The sequence below is a fragment of the Hemicordylus capensis genome, chromosome 12 (assembly GCF_027244095.1).
Source record: "Hemicordylus capensis ecotype Gifberg chromosome 12, rHemCap1.1.pri, whole genome shotgun sequence".
Lineage (NCBI taxonomy): Eukaryota > Metazoa > Chordata > Lepidosauria > Squamata > Cordylidae > Hemicordylus > Hemicordylus capensis.
The window spans coordinates 22,151,200-22,174,251 of NC_069668.1; the positions used below are offsets into that span (position 1 = coordinate 22,151,200).

General features: G+C 47.7%; 1 protein-coding gene across 7 annotated transcripts in view; it reads right to left on the minus strand.

Moving 5' to 3' along the window:
• Positions 1 to 23,052, minus strand: part of LOC128336082 (autism susceptibility gene 2 protein-like) — a 534,832-nt gene that overhangs the window by 114,522 nt on the left and 397,258 nt on the right. The window lies entirely within an intron of this gene.

Here is a 23,052-nt window from a genome sequence, read left to right on the forward strand (position 1 = left end):
CCATCTGCTGTACATGGACGATCTGAAGTTGTATGGAAAGTCCCAGCCAGAAATCGAATCACTGATAAACACTGTCCGTATATTCAGTAGTGATATAGCAATGGAGTTTGGACTAGACAAGTGTGCTGCATTAATAATGAACAGAGGGAAAATAAGAAAAACAGAAGGAATAGAACTGCCCAATGGAAGCAAGATCAAGAACCTGGAAGAGAAAGAACCTTACAAATACTTGGGCATTCTCTAGGCTGAAAACATCACACACACTGAAGTTAAAAGAAAAATTGGAAGTGAATACATCAGGAGAGTTAGAAAAATCCTCAAGTCCAAACTTAATGGCGGGAACACCATACAAGCCATAAACACCTGGGCTATACCTGTTATCAGATACACTGCAGGAATAATAGACTGGACCCAGGCAGAGCTAGAGATGCTAGATCGTAAGACCAGGAAAATCATGACCATCAATCATGCTCTGCACCCCTGCGGTGATGTCGATAGGCTATACCTCCCTCGCAGCTCAGGTGGAAGAGGAATGCTGCAAGTCCATCATACAGTAGAGGAGGAGAAAAGAGGCCTTGAAGAATATATCAAGGACAGTGAAGAAGATGCACTTCAAATGGTCAATAATGCGAAACTATTCAACACCAATGAAAGAAAGCAGGCCTACAAGAAAGAACAAGTCAAGAACCGAGCAGAAAAATTGAGAAATAAGCCCCTGCATGGTCAATATTTGCACAATATAAGTGGGAAATCAGACATCCCCAAGACCTGGCAATGGCTTAAGAATGGCAACTTGAAGAAAGAAACACAGGGTTTAATACTGGCTGCACAAGAACAGGCACTAAGAACAAATGCAATAAGAGCAAAAGTTGAAAAATCCACCACAAACAGCAAGTGCCGCCTTTGTAAAGAAGCAGATGAAACAGTGGACCACCTCATCAGCTGTTGTAAAAAGATCGCACAGATTGACTACAAACAAAGGCATGACAAAGTAGCAGGGTTGATACACTGGAAAATCTGCAACAAATACAAGCTACCTGTAGCCAAAAATTGGTGGGACCATAAAATTGAAAAAGTTGAAGAAAATGAAGATGTAAAAATATTATGGGACTTCCGACTACAAAGACAAACATCTGCCACACAATACACCAGATATCACTGTAGTCGAGAGAAAGAAAAACAAGTCAAAATAATCGACATAGCAATACCAGGGGATAGCAGAATAGAAGAAAAAGAAATAGAAAAAATCACCAAATACAAAGATCTACAAATTGAAATTGAAAGGCTGTGGCAGAAAAAGACCAAAATAATCCCAGTGGTAATTGGCGCCCTGGGTGCAGTTCCAAAAGACCTTGAGGAGCACCTCAACACCATCGGGGCCACAGAAATCACCATCAGCCAATTACAAAAAGCAGCTTTACTGGGAACAGCCTATATTCTGTGACGATATCTATAACAACAGCAACAACATTGATAATAAAATTCTGGCATCCCAGGTCCTTGGGAAAGACTCGATGTCTGGATAAAACAAACCAGTCAATAACACCTGTCTGACTGTGTAAAATAATAATATAATAATAATAATAATAATAAAATAATAATAATATACTGCTCTTCCAAAAATGGCTCAGGGTGGTTTACACAGAGAAATAATACATAAATAAGATGGATAACAATGTGTTACATACGTACGTACGTACATACACACATACATACATACTCTCTCAGTATACGGCGCCTTCCTATGTTCCTTCCTCCAAAGGGCCATAGGAATGGATGCAATAATGTAATGTCTGAACAGAGCTACAGTCAACCAGGCCAGAGCGCAGAGGATGGGACCACAGCTCCATGGTAGAACATCTGATTTGCATGGGAGGAGATCTGGTCTCGTGGTAGCAAGCATAAATTGTCCTCTTTGCTAAGCAGGGTCCAACCTGGTCTGTATTTGAATGGGAGACGACATGCAAGCACTGAGGGGGGATGGGTGCGATCTGTGATGAGCACCTGCCAGCTTGCCTGCAGAAGGTTCCAAGTTCCCTCCCTGGCAGCATCTCCAAGGGAGGGGTGAGAGAGACTCCTGCCTGCAACATTGGAGAAGCTGCTGCCAATTTGTGAAGACAATACTGAGCTAGATAGACCAAGGGTCTGAATCAGTATATGGCAGCTCCCTGTGCTCCTATGTTCCTCCTTCCAAAGGGCCATAGGAATGCATGGAATTTCCAAATGGCTGTTGGCCATTCAAATGCAATGTATTCTTAGGTCATTGGAACATAGGGAGCTGCCATATACTGAGTCATGCCCTTGGTCCCTCTAGCTCAGTATTGTCTACACAGACTGGCAGCGGCTTCTCCAAGGTTGCAGGCAGGAGTCTCTCCCAGCCCTATCTTGGAGATGCTGCCAGGGAGGGAAGTTGGAACCTTCTGCTCTTCCCAGAGCAGCTCCATCCCCTTAAGGGGAATATCTTCCAGTGCTCACACTTCTAGTCTCCCATTCATATGCAACCAGGGTAGACCCTGCTTAGCTAAGGGGACAAGTCATGCTTGCTACCACAAGACCAGCTCTCTTGGAAGGAACAAGGGTTTTTCTATGGGCATTCCCCATCATTCATTTGGCATTCCCTGGAGCATCTGCTTTGCATGCAGAAGGTCCCAAGTTGACTCGGTATATGGCAGTTTCCTGTGTTCCAGGGGTACTTGTGTGGGGCACAGGTGAGAGGTGTAAGCAAGAGAAAGGGAGCCACTCCAGCTTGGATTCAGTCGGGGCCGATGGTCCGACTCTGTAGATGGCAGCTTCCAATGTGGCAAATTTTAAAGCAAGCCACTGTTTGCTTGCCCAATGCATTGGGAGATTGCCGACCTTGCATTTATTCTGAATCCATCCGGCTTGGAAACGCCAGTGATGCCGATTCAAGAGAGAATTCTTCCTCCTCCCGGTGGCTTCGTGCAAAAAGGAGAAGCTGAGCTCTGCTTCTCTCCTTTTTTGTCTTCAAGGAAAAATGCCTCCCCAGCCTCCGCACTCCCCCCCCCCGCACCTACGGCATGCTACTCAGGCGCTTGTCTTTAACGAGCAGCTCCGAATGACAGCTTTAATCACTGCCTCTGGCCACTGAAAGAGGACGCTAATGATAGGAAAGAACACAGGGCCATTTGCATCAATCAGCTCGGGTCTAAATCACTTTTTATGATAATACACCGAAGCGGAGAAGAGTGTCTCTGACGTCTTCTGCATGATGATGCCCGCGCTGTGGCCTCCACATAAATCCAGGGGCGTATCTATAGGGTGGCAGGGGGGGCACGTGCCCCGGGCGCCACTTGAAGGGGGGGGGGCGCAGTTTCTTAAAATTAAATAATTTTAAAAAATGGCCACCAAAAACAAAATGGCCACTGGGCATGCTCAGATGGCCTCTGTGAGGCCCTAGGGCATGCCACGCCTTGCAGAGGCCATTTTAGCATGCACAGTAGCCATTTTGTTTTCAGCGGCCATTTTAAAAAATATATATTTTTAAAAATGACCACCGCACATGCTCAAATGGTGCCTGTGAGGCCCTAGTGGGAGGAGGGGGAAACTTTGCAGACCCCCCACAGCCTTTAAGATGTCCCCCGAAGGGGCTACAGGTAATTTTTTTTTTAAAAAATTAATATAATATGTCACTGTACACATATTCAGATTGGCACTATGTACAGAGAATAATGGCTTGTGAATACTGAGCTGAAGTTTATGAGCTAAGATTGTCTCCATTTGCTCTTACTTTGCTTCTTGTGATAAGTGAGTTAAATGTGATGTCTTAATAATATGGCTATTAATGGTCAGTTTGTCTTTGAATCAATGTGAAATCCTTAGTATTAAGGCCCACCGGGAGTTTCTTGCTCTTTCTCTCATTTTTACTGTCTTTCTGAAATACTAGAATATATTCCAAGCAGTGACACAGTTTACTCTGCATATCATTTAATTATTTTCAGAGTATCTGGGAAAAGTCAAATTCTCCATTTATTTTTAAAACTTATGTAATCGTGATGCTACAATGCATAGCAGAGAATTAGACAGGCACTTCTTTTAGTTTTTCCAAGTACAAGTCCGCATAATATTTGGGGATTTCATGAGCCCCAGCATACTGAAATTTGTCGTTTTCCAGCATTTTTAACCTGAGCTATCCAAACAAATTAATGATAGCCCCACAATTTGGATAGTTTTAAAAAATAAATCTGAAGTGGTAGATAGGAGCTTGACCACATGTATGATATTGGTAATTTTTGTAATTTTTTAAATTTTTAAAATAAAAGCTTTCTGAAACATGTGTGTCAGTCAGATGTATGTTGGGGGGGTGGCGTGGGGGTGCGGTGTGGGGGGGCGCAATTTCAGTGCTTGCCCTGGGCACCGTTTTCCCTAGTTACGCCACTGCATAAATCTCAGGAAGATGCTCCTGCAGCCACCCCTGCACCAGCCAGCAATAAGCCCATGTTCTACACCATTAATGATCCACCACAAGGGTAGAGTCAGGAGAGGTTAAGCAGTCAGGCCTCTCAGCCCGCGCTTTCCTGTAGGCAGGGCCCCGCTGGTAAGGAAGCCAGGCGGAGAGGGAGGGAGCCATCTCTTGCATGGAGCCAGGAGTCAAGACAAGTCTCTCCGCCAGAAGAGATTATGCAAGCCAGTTATGCAGAGCATAGTATAAATTTCTGGCTTGCTGCGGGGATGGCTAAGGACCTAACAGATGCGGGGACCGGATTTCGGCCCAACATCCCAAACAGATGTTGGACTGAACAAGAACTCAGTGGATGCTGGGATCAAAATTTTGGGAAATTTTGAGGCGTTTCCCTCGGTGCAGAGATGGAGGTTTTGGTCCAACATCCCAAACAGATGTCGGACTGAATAAGGACCTGCACTCCCTTGCTGTGGGGATGAAATCTGTTGGCGGCCATTGACCGATAGATGCATATATAGACGCATCTGTAAATATTTCCAGTTAGCTGCGGGGACTGCTAGGGACCTAACAGATGCAGGGACCGAATTTCGGTCCAACATCGCAAACAGACGTTGCACCGAACAAGGACCCAACAGATGCAGGGACCAAATCTGCTGGGGCCATCTACCGAATATACTTGCGTCTGTATATATTTCTGCCTTGCTGCAGGGACTGCTAAGGACCCAACAGATGTGGGGACTGAATTTGCTGCCATGAGTCATTATGACTATATGCAACACAGTCATCGAGACACCTCACTCATTTCTGCAAAGTAGTCAAGCTCGTATGCACAGGCTGCACACACCTTTGGAACTCATTGCCACAGGATATTATCAAACACTCATTGCCATAATATGTTATCAAACAACAATCCCTATTTATTATGTTTATTTTAGCCTGTGGCCCTGGGAGATCCCTGGCCTTATTTTGTCTCCATTGTCACCTTTTGGCAATGCCTTGTTAACATTGTCAGTGAGAGCGTCTAGGGTCAGTGTGAGTTGCTAGTGTGGTTGTCGCTATTCAGAGTCTCTGAAGGAGAGACTCTGAATAGTCCCTTGAAATTCAGTTTCTCTTTGAGGGAAAGGAAGCATCTCGTCTCTGCCAAGGGAAGTTGTGATGACCACTATAACTAGATAATAATTACCATTATTGTTTTAATTTTAATGAGATTTTTAAAATGTAGGTGCCATATATTTAACACCAAGAGCCAAAGGAGAAAACTGCCTCAAATAGTTGAGCTGGCAGAAAGAATTTCCAAAATGATTTATGAGAACATAGGAAACTGCCTTCTACCGAGTCAGACCACTGGTCCATCTAGCTCAGTATTGTCTTCACAGGCTTGCAGCAGCTTCTCCAAAGTTGCAGGCAGGAGTCTCCTTCAGCTGTATCTTGGAGATGCTGCCAGGAGGGAACTTGGAACCTCGATGCTCTTCCCAGAGCGGCCCCAACCCCTAAGGGGAATCTCTTCCAGTGCTCACACATGTAGTCTCCCATTCAGGAGCAAACCAGGGTGGACCTGGTTTCATATAAGTTTAAAAACTGGCAAAAGACATTGTAAAAAAACCTAAATAAGTGCACGGGCACACAGAGGGCAGAAGATGGTTTTTAAGAAAACTTGGCCACAATCGCAGAAAAAAAAACACCACCCCCAGACTCCTGCCCTTGGGAGCTCCGTATCACGGTTGGAGGGGGACAGACAGGGTTGGATAATTCTGACCTGAACTAGGCTTCATTAGGTTGGATTCAGAACATCTCTGACCCCCTCTGATTTGCCCCGTTGGGCCATTTCTGACCCTTCCCCGAGACGCCCTTGCACATCCCAATGGTTTTCCATTAGCTGCCAAAGCTAGAAGAATCTTCCTTCAGTCAAATGGTAGCACAACACACTCTCAAGCAGCTCTGCCCTTGCTGTCCATGCATTGCCTCATAGCGACCTGTCACTTTGGCTACGAAGGGCACCTCTGAGTATGGGTGTGTGAACTGGCTCAAAATCGAGCCAACTCTCACACGAGCTGGTTCGGTTCGAAGGCTCATGTCAGAATGAACAGGGTCTGGTTCAGTCCCAGGTTGAGACGAACTGCTCGGGCTGGTTTGGGCCCAGTTCAAGAGGGTGGGGGGCATGTGCATGGGCCAGATAGGGCTGAGAGACAACTGCCTGTAACCATGTTGAAGCCACTGCCAACTTGTGTAGACAATACTGAGCTATATAGACCGGTGGTCACACAAATGGTCCGTGCACATGCGCGGCAGTGGCCAAAAAATGGCCCTCGTGCACACAGAGGACCGAACTGGGCCCTAAATGGGCCAAACTGGCCCTGGGTGACTCAGGCAGAGGCTGGGGGGGTAGGGGGCCCTGCCTGCCACAATACCTCCCCCCGGCCACCCTGGCGATAAGTACTTTGTTTTTCATTAGTATTATTACTATTATGGAATCCCTCCGCCTCGCTTGAACCCAGCCTCAAATGGCTGAAGTTCGAGCCGAGCTGCTCCCCGGTTCAGGGGATTAAAACTGACCCGGTCTGGTCCCGTTCAAATCTGGTTCAGATTCAAACCAAACCAGTAAAACCAGCTCTGGGCACATCCTTAACTTTGAGCAAGCACAGATATCTCTTCCCCACCAACCCATCGAGCCCCAGTCAGTCCCTTCCACACCTCAGCTTGGAGGGCCGAGCTTCTGGAGCAGATAATAGCGCCCGCAGTGTCTCGGGCGGCCCAGCGTTCTAGTTTTGCAAATTAAGTGTAGGATCAAGTAGTGAGCGCAGGGAGAAAGAAGACGGGAGGGAGGAAAGCAAGATGGATTTGCCAGCTGTAGCCCTAGCCAGCTTTCCTTTTAATGGTTTCCTCTTAACAGCTTCCCACCCCCGTTTCCACAGCGATGCCTTTTTTTGCCCCCCCAAAGAAGGGAAAAACACCCTTCAAAAGGCCCATTTGATCTGCCAGTGTGATGCTCTCCGACCACCAGGAGTTCATTTAAGCGTTGCAGCCAAGACAACGTCGTCTGTGCGCCTCCTTTTCATTTCAGTGGCATGGTACGCCTTAATGTTGCCTGATGCTGCATAAGCAGATGCCTGGCGCATGAAATCAAAAACATATAAGCAAATCAAATGCATCCTTTGAAGTGGATTACAGTGAGGCATCTTTAAAAAGACACACACCAAAAGGAGTGTGTGTGTGTGTGTGACACTTTTAAATGGCTCATGTGTATCTACATCATATTTTATTTCCCCTCCTCTTGTCTTAGTTGAGAGGATGAATAAGCAGATGGGCAGATCCTCTCTGCCACCCCGATTCACGTGAGAAATCCGATTTGAACCCCAAATGTGGTGCTCTTTCTGGAATGCAACGGGGCTTCAACAGCACCCCAAAGGAGAAAGTAAAGCTCACAGATCAAAGAGGCCCTTTTTAGTCTTCGTGGTATGGAATGAAGGAAGGTACGTGGCAATCAATCCCTCTCAAGCCTGCAGACAACACATTGTTTAAAAAAAAAAACAGGCCTACTCACATATTTTGCAGGTACAAGTATCTGTTCTGTATACGTGTGCAAAGTAGGGGTGTGCAATTCAGATTTTCGGTGATTCGGTTTGGGACCCGAACCGAATCACCCCTGTTCTGTTTTGTGCCCGAATATGGGCCACGCAAATCACCCTTGATTCGGTTCGGATTTAATCCAAATCCAAATCTGAATTGATTTGGGGGGCAAATGGGCCCAGGGGCAAAATATTGGGGTGGGGTGGTAGTGCCCAATGGGTGGAAGCTACCACCCCAATTTCAGGGGGATTGGGCAAAGGGCTGATTTTTGGGGAATTTTTGAAGTTTTAGTGACTTTGGGGCAGTTTGGGGGCATAACATGGGATCTGGGCAAAATGAGTAGGGTGGGGTGGTGGTGCCTAATGGGTGCAGGCTACCACCCCAATTTCAGGGGGATTGGGCAAAGGGCTGATTTTTGCGGAATTTCTGAAGTTTTCGTGTCTTTGGGGCAGATTGGGGCAGAAAGTGGGGCCTGGGGCAGAATAGTGGGATGGGGTGGTAGTGCCCAATGGGTGGAGGCTACCACCCCAATTTCAGGGGGATTGGACAAAGGGCTGATTTTTTTGGGAATTTTTGAAGTTTTGGTGTCTTTGGGGCAGATTGGGGGCAGAAAGTGGATCTGCCCCAAAAGAGTGGGGTGGGCTGGTAAATAGTGCCTAATGGGTGGAGGCTACCACCTGTCCCCAATTTCACCCGTCCCCTCAGAAGTTTTTCTGAAGGGATGTTATTCCCTTATTTTCTGAGGTGTGAATTCTCATTCTATGATAATAAATGAGATTTTTTTCAATTAAACAACTCTCATGACCCCACTTTCACTTTTTCACACTCTCATTTACTAAGAATATGATGAATGGATCAATCTAGCACACTGCACCTTATGAAGAAAAACCTCAGAAATTCACCAAAATTCAGCCCTCTGCCCAATCACTCTGAAATTGGGGATGGGTGGTAGCCTCCACCCATTAGGCACTATCTACCAGCCCACACCACTCTTTTGGGGCAGATCCACTTTCTGCCCCCAATCTGCCCCAAAGACACCAAAACTTCAAAAATTCCCAAAATATCAGCCCAATCCCCCTGAAATTGGGGTGGTAGCCTGCACCCATTAGGCACTACCACCCCACCCCACTCTTTTGGAGCAGATCCACTTTCTGCCCCCAAACTGCCCCAAAGTCACTAAAACTTCAAAAATTCCCCAAAAAACCAGCCCTTTGTCCAATCCCCCTGAAATTGGGGTGGTAGCCTCCACCCATTGGGCACTACCACCCCACCCCACTCTTCTGCCCTGGGCCCCACTTTCTGCCCCAATCTGCCCCAAAGACACGAAAACTTCAGAAATTCCACAAAAATCAGCCCTTTGCCCAATCCCCCTGAAATTGGGGTGGTAGCCTGCACCCATTAGGCACTACCACCCCACCCCACCCCACTCTTTTTGCCCAGATCCCATGCTATGCCCCCGAACTGCCCCAAAGTCACTAAAACTTCAAAAATTCCCCAAAAATCGGTCATGAGCCGAATCACCCGAATTTTTCAGCCCCGAAATTTGGGTGATTCGGCTCGGCCCTGAAAAATATTGGGGGGCATCAGAGGTGATTTGGTTCAGCCCCGAATAACCCGAAATTGCTCGTATCGGACACAGATCGATCTGTGCCCGAAATTTTTTGCACATCCCTAGTGCAAAGTTCCTGGTAAATAACCAGTGGTCATTTACCACGTTTGCAGATGTGTTCAATTTAAAAGCCAACACAGGGACTGGAAAACTCCCCTCCGCCACCCTAGAAAATAGGCTTGTTCATACACACACACACACACTCACAAAACTGGATTTCCCAGTTTGGTTCGAGTCTGAACTGTGCTTGAACCAAACTGGGCATTTTTGGTTTTGGCACCCTGAATGAGGGGTCTGGCTTGGCTCAAATTCAAGCCGGTTCCGGGACAGTTCGGGGGTGCCAGGGACGGTTTGTTTTGTCCCCCCCCCAAATAGCAGACTTATTGCCTCCAAGGCCTTGGGGGTGTTGCCGGCGACCATGGCGGTGGATCTTCAGCAGTTCCCCCTACCCCCACCAGCCTCCCTCTAGATGGACCTATGATCTGACTCAGTATATGGAGGCTTCCTATGTTCCTGTGAAGAGCATCTGCTTGCTTGCATTCAGAAGGTTCCAAGTTCCCTCCCTGGCAGCATCTCCAAGATAAGGCTGAGAGAGACTCCTGCCTGCAACCTTGGAGAAGCCGCTGCCAGTCCGGGTAGACAATACTGAGCTGGACGGATCAGTGGTCTGACTCGGTATATGGCAGTTTCCTGTGTTCTAGGGGTACTTATGTGGGGCACAGGTGAGAGATGTAAGGAAGAGAAAAGGAGCCATTCCAGCTTGGATTCAGTCTGAGTGTCCTGTCCTGGACTTCCACAGGACCTATGAGAGGGTAGCCTTCAGCACCTTGGATAGCTCCAATGGAGCAAGTTGATCTAAGTGAAAGCTGCTCAACTTCGGCCCTCCTGCAGATATTGGCCTGCAACTCCGGTAATCCCTGGCTATTGGCCACTGTGGCTGGGGATTATGGGAGATGTAGTCCAAAAACACCGGGGGAGGGCAAAGTTGAGCAGGCCTGATCTAAATGAATCCCAGAGCCAAGCCAGCCTTTTTGAGTCTCCTGGCCTTAGAACATAAGAACAGCCCTGCTGCATCAGGAACAAGGCCCCTCTAGTCCAGGATCCACCCCTTTGTTGCCGAGTGTGGATCCCAAGAGTGGCAGCCTCCAGGCCTGGATCTCTCTCAGCCACCTCTTGCCCAGTGCATTCCCTGCATCAGCAAGTGGGCATTGATGGGCAAGATGTTCCTGATGCATCGGGCTCCGCTTCTTGGGTGAGTCTGATTTGGGAGTGACCATCTCTAGGGGTCCAGATTTGGCCTCTCTGACCTCTTTGTTGCCTAGTTCATCTTTCCCTCCATGGCCTTGGCCTTATGCCTTGGCTGTTGGCTCTGGGGATTTGCCTGGCGCTTCTCCCTCTTGGGGGTCACTTGAGTTTGCGGCCTGATATACCAAACGGGACAAGAATTTTGGAGGTAGGTGGACTCACTGTATCATGCAGCTGGTCATTTACTAGCTAAGTACCTACACAACTGGGTGGCAACACTATTTGTTAGCTCAAGGATTTCTAACCTTGGGTATTCCAGACGTTGCTGAATCACAACTCCCATAATAAACTGTAGCTGGGATGATAGGAGAGGGAGTTCAACAACATCTGGAGGACCACAGGGTTGGGAACACTCGTGTTAGAGCAGGGATTCCTAACCCTGGGCCCCCTGATGTCAATGGACAACTCCCATCATCCCTAGCTGAGCTGGAGATGATGGGAGTTGTGGTCCAACCACTCGGGGGGACTCAAGGTTGTGAACCCTTCAACCACATCGCCAGTTCCTTGCACTTTGATCCACTGGACCGATCCAGTGGACCGTATCGGACACCAGCCTGTTTCATCCATAGGAACATAAGAAGCTGCCATATACTGTGTCAGACCATTGGTTCATCTAGCTCAGTATTGTCTACCCAGACTGGCAGCGGCTTCTCCAAGGTTGCAGGCAGGAGTATCTCTCGGCCCTATCTTGGAGATGCCATGGAGGGAACCTGGAACCTAGATGCTCTTCCCAAAGCATCTCCATCCCCTGAGGGGAATATCTTGCAGTGCTCACACATCAAGTCTCCCATTCATATGCAACCAGGGCAGACCCTGCTTAGCCAAAGGGACAAGTCATGCTTGCTACCACAAGACCAGCTCTCCTCTCCTGTGATCCATGTGATCTACTGATCTTCAGTTTCTGGTCTTGTGGTAGCATGCATGACTTGTCCCCTTTGCTAAGCAGGGTCTGCCCTGGTTGCATTTGAATAGGAGACTCCGTGTGTGAGCACTGTAAGATATTCCACTTAGAGGACGGGGCTTCTCTGCATCCTTGCATGCCAAAGAGAGCCAGCGTGGTTAGAGTGCTGGACTAGGACCGGGGAGACCCGAGTTCAGATCCCCATTCAGCCATGATACTAGCTGGGTGACTCTGGGCCAGTCACCTCTCTCAGCCTAGCTTACTTCACAGGGTTGTTGTGAAAGAAAAACTTAAGTATGTAGTACACCGCTCTGGGCTCCTTGTAGGAAGAGCGGGATATAAATGTAGTAGTAGTAGTAGTAGTAGTAGTAGTAGTAGTAGTAGTAGTAATAATAATATGTTCCCACCCTAATAATAATAATAATAATAATAATAATAATAATAATAATAATAATATGTTCCCACCCTGACATCTGGCTGGGAGAGATTCCTGTCTGCTACCTTGGAGAGGCTGCTGCCAGTCTGTGTAGACAATACTGAGCTAGATGGACCAAGGGTCTGACTTGGTAGAAAGCAGCTTCCTATGTTCCTATGCTTCTCATAGGCCTGCATCAGAATTAGACTTCTGGCAGTAACCTCCTCTGCAGCCTAGCTGAGGCCTTAAAGCCCAGCTTCAAAGCCAAAAGGCAGGGTCTTAGACATAACTAAGCTGTATTGTGTAAAAGAGTGGTTCTCCAAGGAAAGCCACAGTCTCTCCACTGTATTAGAATCAACCCGCATTGCGATCTAATGCCTCAGTGCGTAATAGGGCCAGGGCCAGAAACAAGCATGACGCTCAGGCATATCTTAACTGCATGCTTAATAGAAAGGTGCATGAAATGAATTTTTTTATTTGTTTTGAATGCAAACCAAATCCTGAAAATTTGTTTTGAATGTGAATCAAATTTGAATCGGGTCCGAAAAGTCGATTTGAATCAATTCGATCCTGTTTTGAATGGTTTTTAAAAGGTGCCAATGAGCTCTCAAATCAAATTCGAATGGAATTTCAAAAATTTGATTCAAATTCGAATCGAATCACCCTTTTAAGGGCTGATTCAATCCAAATCACTCAAATCACCCAGACTCGAACTGAACTGATTCAAATTCAAATAGATCTGCACACCCCGAATGCTTGATGCTTATGTCATCCTCCATCAGCAGCACTTTTCTGACTCTGATGCCATCTCCCTTACAATTATTCAACTCCCTCAGCCATCAACAGACAGGGCTTAGGCACTCAAGGGAAGCCATTCTTCCCTTCGATACCCAAATGGAAAACTCCCCCCCCCATTCCACTTCTGTTGAGTTAAGGGGCATATCAGCACACATGGGGGTAAATTAGATTCACATGAGCGTGTTGTTTGCTTAAAGACCCAAAGTGCTCCGTTCCTCCGTTTTCCCTGCACTCCCTAAACAGACCGGGTGTTCCGTTTTATCAATAGATCAAAGGGTCTGTTTCAAACCCCTTTTGGTTCCTCTTTAGTCCCCGAGATTGAGCAACGTGGGAGTTCGTTTGGAAGGGTAGATTAAGCCACACAGTTCACACGTCAGATAAGGCCTTTTGCTGCTTCAGAAAACCTGTGATGATCACAACCTTGGAGCACCGCCTTACGCCTTAGATGACATAGGTACAAAGGAAATGGCCTTATACTGAGTCCGACCCTTGGATCATCTAGCTCAGCATTGTCTACACAGACTGGCAGCAGCTTTTCAAAGGTTGCAAGCAGGAGTCTCTCTCAGCCCTATCTGGAGATGCTGCCAGGGAGGGAACCTGGAACCTTCTGAATGCAAGCAAGCAGATGCTCTTCACAGGAACATAGGAAGCCTCCATATACTGAGTCAGATCATAGGTCCATCTAGCTCAGTACTGTCTATACAGACTGGCAGCAGCTTCTCCCAGGTTGCAGCAGGCAGGAGTCTCTCCCAGCCCTATCTTGGAGAAGCCAGGGAGGGAACTTTGAACCTTCAGCTCTTCCCAGAGTGGCTCCATCCGCTAATCTCTTCCAGTGCTCACACATCAAGTCACCCATTCACATTCAACCAGGGCAGACCCTGCTTAGCAAAGGGGGCAAGTCATGCTTGCTGCCACAAGACCAGCTCTCTGCAGTTTTGTTTGCTCTGACAGGCAGTAATTCTAAAATGGGAGCCTTTCCCAGTCCCACCTGGACAGGAATTCAACCTGGGACCTTCTGAATGCAAAGCAGATGCTCTACCACAACACGATGCTCGTAATGACACGACACGGCGCTCTACCACAAGCTCTACGACATGATGCTCTACCACAACACGATGCTCTACCACAAGCAGATGCTCGACCACAACATGACAGCCTCATCCCAAGAATGGTTTTCCTGCCCACCCAGGCACCAAAGCTAGATTGCCTTGTGCAGTGGCACTGAACGTGGAGCCCAGCTGCCACAGAGGCAAAGCCATCTGAGATGTTTGGCAGTGCTAGCAACAGATCCTCCAGGGGAGGAGAGCTAGTCTGGGGGTAGCAAGTAGGAATTGTCCCCTTTTCTCAGCAGGGCTTGCCCTGGTTTGCATTTGGATGGGAGACTACATGTGTGAGCAGTGGAAAGATATTCCTGTAAGCACTGTAAGAGATTCCTCTTAGGGGATGGGACCTCTCTGGGAAGAGCACCTGCATGCTTACATGCAGACGGTTCCAAGGTCCCTCCCTGCCAGCACCTCCAGATAGGGCTGAGAGAGACTCCTGCCTCCAACCTTGGAGAAGCTGCTGCCGGTCTGTGTAGACAAAAAAAGAACGCGAAAGACCAATAGTCTGACTCAGTAAGGCAGCTTCCTATGTTCCTCATGCAAACCGCTTTGTTCTTTTCCAGCCATAAAGTTCTTCCCCCAGATCATGGACTGAGAGTACGAGCTCTCTGACTTTTGCCGTCAAACCCCATGAAACAGACACTCTGCTCTTAATTAAAAGTGAAGGACTTAATGCATCTCCAATGTTTCTAGTGCCACCACTAATTCCACTCAATGAGGACAATAGACTTCCCTTTATTACTGAACTCTTAATTGCAATGAAGTCCCCCTGCTTCATAATTGCCCGGCATTAAGCAAGTTGGTGCTTACAAATAGACAATGGCATTGTTTTTGGTACGACCTCCACCCGCACATACACCCCCACACTGAGTTGTGTTGAAAGTAAAGCAAAAGTATTCTGAGAACTCCATCACCATTACCTTCTCAGCACTCAAAGAGAAGATCTGCTGGGGAAAGGACAGGCATCTTGGGATGAGGTCCACTGCTATCCGTACATACCCAGCACGGGACTCACTGATGAAGCCCCCGCTTTTGTCTCATCCAAGGGTTGAGCGCATTAAAAAGCATGCCGGAACACACAGGATTCACTGTGTGCAAAAACCAGCCAAGAGTTTCCAGTCAAGAGGAAAGGAAGAAGTGAGCCTGCTTTGCAACCTTGGAGAAGCCGCTGCCAGTCTGTGAAGACAATACTGAGCTAGATGGGCCAAGGGTCTGACTCAGTATATGGCAGCTTCCTAGGTTCCAATAAAGTGAGCTGGGCGAAAGGGGGGAAACCAACCCGCACAAACGCCACCTCTTAAAGAAAGGAATATTGCCTCCTATGCCTCATCGTAGTGGCGCCCTATCCAGGTCTCCGTGACTCAGTCTTCTCTGCAGAGGTTTTTCGGAGAGTTTACAACACAGGAGCGCAGTTGTGGTGCCAATAAATCCCCGCCACGAAAGGTGGCAATCCGGGCGACATGCCTTGCGAGCTGATTGTCTCTCTGAGCTGCTGAATGTATGCCAAGCATCCGTCTTCCTTGCCACTGGGCAAGGGATGTCTACATTCCCAGGATAAGTTCCCCAGTGTGAAACTCAAACGGTGGCTTTCTTCCGCCAGCTGAGAACTGCTTTGCTCTAAGCTCCGGCGAAATCCGTGTTTTACTCGTTTGCGTTGCCACACAGACACTCTTCCCTCTAAAGGGATTATCCTGAGTGCTAGACCTAAGCAATCTACCCCAGCCCCACTGATCTGCTTCCCTTGACAAATCAGAATGCCACCGACTACTCAGAATAACATGTTAAAGAACCCCAAGTGGAAAAATATCAGTTTGAATACATAAACACCTTAAATCGTGAAATACTCCATTTTTAGTCAAACACAAAATATTAAGTAATATGCCATTAATTCCAATATATTGATCCCCAGTACTAGAATCCTATCAAAGGTTCACATATTAAAAACATACATGAAACAATGCATTCCTAAATATATAAACAATCTCTCCAAAAAGGAGATTGTATTTTGGAATGTTATCCAGTCAATGCAATGGATTGTGTGGACTTCACTCAAGTTCCATGGATGTTTCCAGAGATTCCATTTAAAAGTAACAACTGTTTCCAAGAAATATTTCCAGTGATGCCTTGCAGGAAGGAAAAATCCATGTGAAAGCAGCAGCTGTTTTGGAGAGGTCTATCCAATGGTTCCTTGTAATACGCCAGACATGTTTTGGCTGCTTCTCAGCCTCAGGAACATAGGAAGCTACCATATACCATGTCCTTGGTCTATCTAGCCTTGGTCCATCTAGGTCAGTATTGTCTACACTGACTGGCAGCAGCTTCTCCAAGGTTGCAGGCAGGAATCTCGCTCAGCCTATCTGGAGATCCTGCCAGGGAAGGAACTCAGAACTTTCTACATGAAGCTGCTCTTCCCAGAGCAGCTCCATCCCTTAAGGGGAATATCCTACAGAGCTCCCACATGCAGTCTCCCATCCAAATGCAAACCAGGACAGACCCTGCTTAGAAAAGGGGGTAATTCATGCTACCACAAGACCAGCTCTCCTCCCACTCTTTACCCATCTCATGCCCTCCTCCCTAAAATCAGGGCAGTACCATACCCAACTTGTTGGCAGTGGTTTTAAGAACAACTGGGTTCCACCAAAACTCCTTTCCCCCCCATGCCAGGTCCTACCAAGAACACATGAAGGGATGCTTAACTGTGAGGAGAGATGACTAAGGAGGGATGAGAAGTCGTCTTCACATATCTGAAAGGGGCTGTTACCCAGCAAGAGTGGACCTTGTCATGGAAGGAGAGCAGGTCTTGTGGAAGCAAGCATGAATTGTCCCCTTTGCCAAGCAGAGTCTGCCCTGGTTTGCATTTGGATGGGAGACTACCTGTGAATAGTGTAGGATATTCCCATTAGGGGATGGGGCCACTCTGGGAAGAGCACCCGCCTGCTTGAAGCACTCACTTCACTGATTTGTCGAGGCTTTTGGAAATAAACAAGATGCACAGGAGAGAGAAGATCTGGCATAGCTCAGTGGCAGAACATCTGCTTTGCATGCAGAAGGTCACAAGTTCAATCCCTGGCAGCATCTCCTGGTAGGGCTGAGAGAGACTCCTGCCTGCAACCTTGGAGAAGCCGCTGCCAGTCTGGGTGGACAATACTGAGCTGAATGGACCAAGGGTCCGACTTTGTAGAAGGCAGCTTCCCATGATCCAGGAGAGCTGGTCTTGTGGTAGCAAGCATGAATTATCCCCTTTGCTACACAGGGTCTGCCCTGGTTGCATATGAATGGGAGATGACATGTGTGAACTCTATAAGGTATTCTCTTTAGGGGATGGGGCCGCTCTGGGAAGAGCACCTGCCTGCTTGCATGCAGAAGGTTCCAGGTTCACTCCCAGGCAGCATCTCCTGATAGGGCTGGGAGAGACTCCTGCAATGTTGGAGACGCCGCTGCCAGTCTGTGCAGACAATCCTGAGCTTGATGGAGCAAGGGTCTGACTCAGTATGTGGCAGCTCCTTATGTTCCTATGTCTCTGTTGCTCCTGAGGGTAGTCAGCTGACGTGATGAAGAAGCACATTTAGAAGGACTAGACATTCTTCTGAATCCTAAGGTTCCTTCTCCCTGCCCCCCACCGCATTTTCCTCCCTTCCCTTCTCTGCAACTGCAGATTTCTCTGTACGAACTATTCTGAAAGGGTTCTGGAGGCAATACAAGCTCTCCAACAAAGATTTCAAAGCTGCTTCATAATTTCCCATGAATAAAAGCTTCCTTGCTGATGATACAAGGGAGCTGGCTGGGTGGAGGAACTTGGATTTCCAAACTGAAGGTTCTCTCTCTCTCTCTCTCTCTCTCTCTCTCCCCCCTAAAGAAAAAAAAGCCCGAGAAATGTCTGAATTTAGATGGAGGCTGAAGGAGGTGGGATGGGATGGGTGAGGATGGAGAACAAAGCCTTGGGAAGTGCTGGGAGGAAATCACCTTTCATAGTGCACATCACCCCCACTAGACAGAGTCTCAGCTCCATTTGATGAAAGTGCTTGTCAGAAAGGGAACTGGTAAATAATAGATTTTAAAAGGAGCTTAGCAGCAACAGGGGAAAGGATGGAAGCTCCAGAAAGTCTCCCCACTTCCATACCTCTCCGTCAACTTAGTGTCTCTTTCGGAATGTCAATAATGCCCAGGAGAACCTTGTTATTCGCAGTTCCGTGTATCCGCAGGGTGTCTAATAGACACCCCTTTCCAGTAATCGCGGATATGATAGGGTTAAAGCCCACGTATCCGTGGTTCCAAGAGGGCCAGGGGTGACTACAAGACAGGGCCCCGTGGGACGGGAAAGAGCTTTGGCCTTCAAGCAGGAGAAACCAAAAACGAGGAAGGAGAGATGCACGGAAGATTTTTCGATGGAGGTCACTTCTGCCCTCCATTTTGTTGAAAGGCGCCATTTTTGTGGCTCATTTCTTCACAAAATTGGACTCTTCACCATGGTTTTTCACACTTTTTTGAGGCATTTCATCCTCTGGGGGGGACATTCCTTGGCACATGGGGGACCTGCAGAGCACACCACAGTAAGTTCCCACACCACCACCATTTTGGGCTATTTGGGGCTATTTTTTAAAATTTTGCCCTCCAAGCTGGAACCTAATCCCTTTCCCCCACAGCCGTCATGCCTCATTACTCATGATTAGGAACATAGGAAGCTGCCACATACTGAGTCAGACAATAGGTCCATCTATTGTCTTCACGGACTGGCAGTGGCTTCTCCAAGGTTGCAGGCAGGAGTCTCTCTCCCTATTGTGGAGATGCTGCCAGGGAAGAAACTTGGGACCTCATATGCTCTTCCCAGAGCAGCTCCATCCCCTAAGGGGAATATCTTACAGTGCTCACACCCTTTCATATGCAACCAGGGTGGACCCTGCTTAGCTAAGGGGACAAGTAATGCTTGCTATCACCAGACCAGCGAGGAACAGAAGGAACCCTCATGAGTAACAAGGTTCTCCTGTACATGTTTATATCATCATGTTTAATATACATGTTTATATTATATATCTGTGTATATTAATAATATACACACTTATATACCTGAACTTCAATAATATACGCGATTATTCCAACGCTATGGTACTCACTGCAGTTGTGATTAGAAGTGTTGCAGAGAAATTGGCATTACTGGCTGGAACAGAATTCAAATTTGTCTAGCTCAGAATGCTCAGATGGATTACAGACTGAATGTCATCTCCCCAAGCAATTATGCCAGTGCTGTCCCTCTGTTATGACTCCTTGATGTCATCATACAGTCAAATCCAACTGGCTGTTTAGTGCCAGGATGTCATTTTGCTGGCTATGTGTTCCCTGATTGGCTGGACCACAGAAACATACAAATCTGCCTTCTACCGAGTTCAGGCCCTTGGTCCATCTCCCTCAGTATTGTCTGCAAAAATTGGCAGTAGCTTCTCCAAGGTTGCAGGCAGGAATCTCTCTCAGCCCGATCTTTGAGATGATGCCAGGGAGGGAACTTGGAACCTTCTGCTCTTCCCAGAGTGGCTCTACCCCTCGAGGAGAATCTCTTACAGAGCTCACACTTCTAGTCTCCCATTCAATTGTGACCAGGGTGGACCCTGCTTAGCTAAGAGGACAAGTCATGCTTGCTACCACAAGACCAGATCTCTTCACATGTAGTCCCCCATTTCAAATAGGAACATAGGAAGCTGCCATATACTGAGTCAGACCACTGGTCCATCTAGCTCAGTACTGTCTACACAGACTGGCAGCAGCTTCTCCAAGGTTGCAGGCAGGAGTCTCTCTATGACTGCTCTGGGTTGCCAGGGCATCTCCTCCGGGGATGTAACAACCGTCTTATTTATGTGGTGTTTGTTTTTCTATGTAAACCGCTTGGAGAACTTTGGTTGAAGAGTGGTATATAAATATCAGTAGTAGTAGTAAAGTTTCCGAGCAAAGTACAAGGTTTTGGTTATGACCTATAAAGCCTTAAACAGCTTGGGCCCTGGGTATTTAAGAGTGCCTTCTTTGCTATGAACCACACAATGCCCACTGAGATCATCTGGAAAGGTCCGTCTGCAGTTGCCACCAGCTCATCTGGTGGCTACTCAGGGACAGGCCTTCTCCATTGCTGCCCCAAGGCTTTAGAACATGCTCCCTGCTGAAATAAGAACCTCCCCATCTCTGACAACTTTTAAAAGGGCAGTCAAGACACATTTGTTCACCCAGGCTTTTAATTAGATATTGTTTTAATTGTGTTTTAATTGTTTTAACTTTTAAAATTTTAATTGCTGAAATATTTCAAACTTTTATTGGTTGTTTTTATTGTTTCGTAAACCGGGTTTCTCCCCGTTTCCCCCCTCTTATTCCTGCTAGCCTCTTAAATGCTGTAGGGAGAAGGAAGGCCCAGGCATCTGTGTTCGACTCCACAGCCAAGGCTGATTTCTTAGCTTGTCTTCTCCTTCCCCATAAGAACCCAGCTGAGATTTCCATTTAGTTCTCCTCCATACATGGGAGGAGAGCTAGTCTTGGGGTAACAAGCAAAAATTGTCCCCTTTGCTAAGCAGGGTCTACCTGCATATCTTTTCTAGCTTGCAAGTAGAGATGTGTGAAATTCTTGTGGTAGCAACAAGGAATTGTTCCCTTTGCTAAACAGGCTCGGCCCTGGTTTGCATTTGAATGGGGGACTACATACCTGAGCACTGTAAGATATTCCCTTTAGGGGATGGGGCCGCTCTGGGAAGAGCACCTGCCTGCTTGCATGCAGAAGGTCCCAAGTTCCCTCTCTGGCATCTCCAAGATAGGGGTGGGAGAGACTCTTGCCTGCAACCCTGGAGAAGCTGCTGCCAGTCTGGGTATCTACCCAGTAATAGTAGATAATAATAGTAAGATAGAGGGACCAATGGTCTGACTCAGTATATGGCAGCTTCCTATTTTGCCATATACCTGGGACCTGAAAGTGTCCCAACAGCCAGGTCCCAAACCTGATGGTCTTCCTGAACATCCCAGTATTTCTACTTAGTCCACGAAACCTCAAAAAGAAGCTCATTTTGGACCCCCAAAGAGCAATGACAATCCTTGCCACTGCCTTAACAGCAAATTGTAACACATCAAGGATTTCATTCTTTTTTGGGGGGAGGGCGCAAGGCTTTTGTGAGTTTGGCCAAAAATCTGAAGTCCAAGGAGTAATCACGGTTCAAATTCTTTTTCCGCCTTTTCACTCGAAAGTGATGCTAGAGATTCAATGAAAGTGCCACTCAACTGCCGGGTCCCTCTGAGCCAAATCACTGCATCATGGTTAGAGCAGAGATTAGGCCTCCGCGATTCTTCAGCAGAGGCAAGATCAGGCTGTTTGTGATTGGCTCAGCAGGGTACACCTTCCGTGAAGAGTGGAAGCCCAGCTGAGGACACCTGCATCTCGCACACCCATGGCAGAGAGCCGATTCGGAAACTAGCAAGCCACGAACCAAAGTCGACACTGACATTCACGACCCACGCAACTCTTCTCTTGACTCCGAATATTGACTTCACAATGTCTGCATTTTGAATTTATGGAAATCTTGTACTGTTGCTTTGGCAACTTCTGTGCAAAATATATCAGCTAGGGGTGTGCAGAAAACCACCTGGCCCAGTTTGGTTTGAGCTCGAACCAGATCCGGACTGGGCCAGTTTGGTTTTGCCCTCCATCACCCCCCTGCATTTGGTTCAATTCAGGGGGAGGGTGGTGTTGTTGAACATTTTTTAATTTTTTTGCCTTTTCCTTTTAACTTACCCCCTCTGGGGGGCTTCTCCGAGGTGGCAGGGGGTCTGTCGTGGTCCCCCTCCCCCCGCCGGACTTCCTTTTTGTAAAGATCACCCAGTTTGGGAGTCTTCAGCCCTTTCCGGGCCTATTACCTGGTGTGGTGGCCATTTTGGAGGCTAAAGTGCCTGTGCAGTGGGACCCTGCAAAGTCTGGGTAATGACCCGACCATTCAGGGTCCCACTGTGCAGGCACAGCGGCCTCCAAAATGGTTGCAATGCTGGGGAATAGGCCCAGAAAGGGCCGAAGATGCTCGAACCAAGTGATTTTTACAAAAAGGCCAGCGTGGGGAGGGGGAATCTCCGTGGACCCCCCACCACCTCGGAGAAGTCCCCCAGAGCGGGTAAGTTAAAAAAAAAAAAAAAAGGTTTGACAACTCCCAAACAGCAGTGGGGGTTAGTGTTCGATCCGGGGTCGAGCCGAACCGGTGGTGGTTGGACTCGACCATGAACCTTTGAACCGAATCAGTTCAATATAGAACTGGTTTGGATTAGAACCTGTTTGCACCTTCCTAATATCAGCAAGGTGCTCATCTCTGCCGCTGGCGCGCACACACCACATGTGCGCACCAGCGGCGGAGACGAGCGCGCGTGCCGCGAAGGGTGCATGCTCACCGCTAGCTCTTCTCTGTTTAAGGCTTAAAGGACAACGACGGGGGCAGGGGCGGCAGGGAGGAACTCTGTCGCCCAAGAAGATTTTTAAATGCATCAGTGCCGGAGGGGGAAGAGCGGCGGCGGTGTGTGTGGGGGTAAATACTATCACCACCCCCCTTAAAGAGAGACTCCCCCCAGTGCCGGACCACGCTTCTGTGGTTCCGTGCACATCCCTACTGGTCAATCATCAGGTACAGCCTTTCAGGCTTAGCCACTGCTGAGATACAGACAGAAGGTACCGTGAGAGAAGTTTCTTTGGCCTCCCAGCTGGGTCTTATTGCCTCCCGATACTTCTTATAAATAAGATAGTTATTTATTGCCCCATGGGGCAATTCATAATTCAAATGACCACCAGTTATTACAGAATATTCAGACAAGTGAGGGGAGAAGCCCTCTCTGGCTTGATTTGTAGCTGAGTGGGGGGGGGGGGAACCAAGCTTCCCCCAACTCCCAAACAAACAAGCAGAAAATATTTTAGACTCCAACTGGAAGTATATTTCA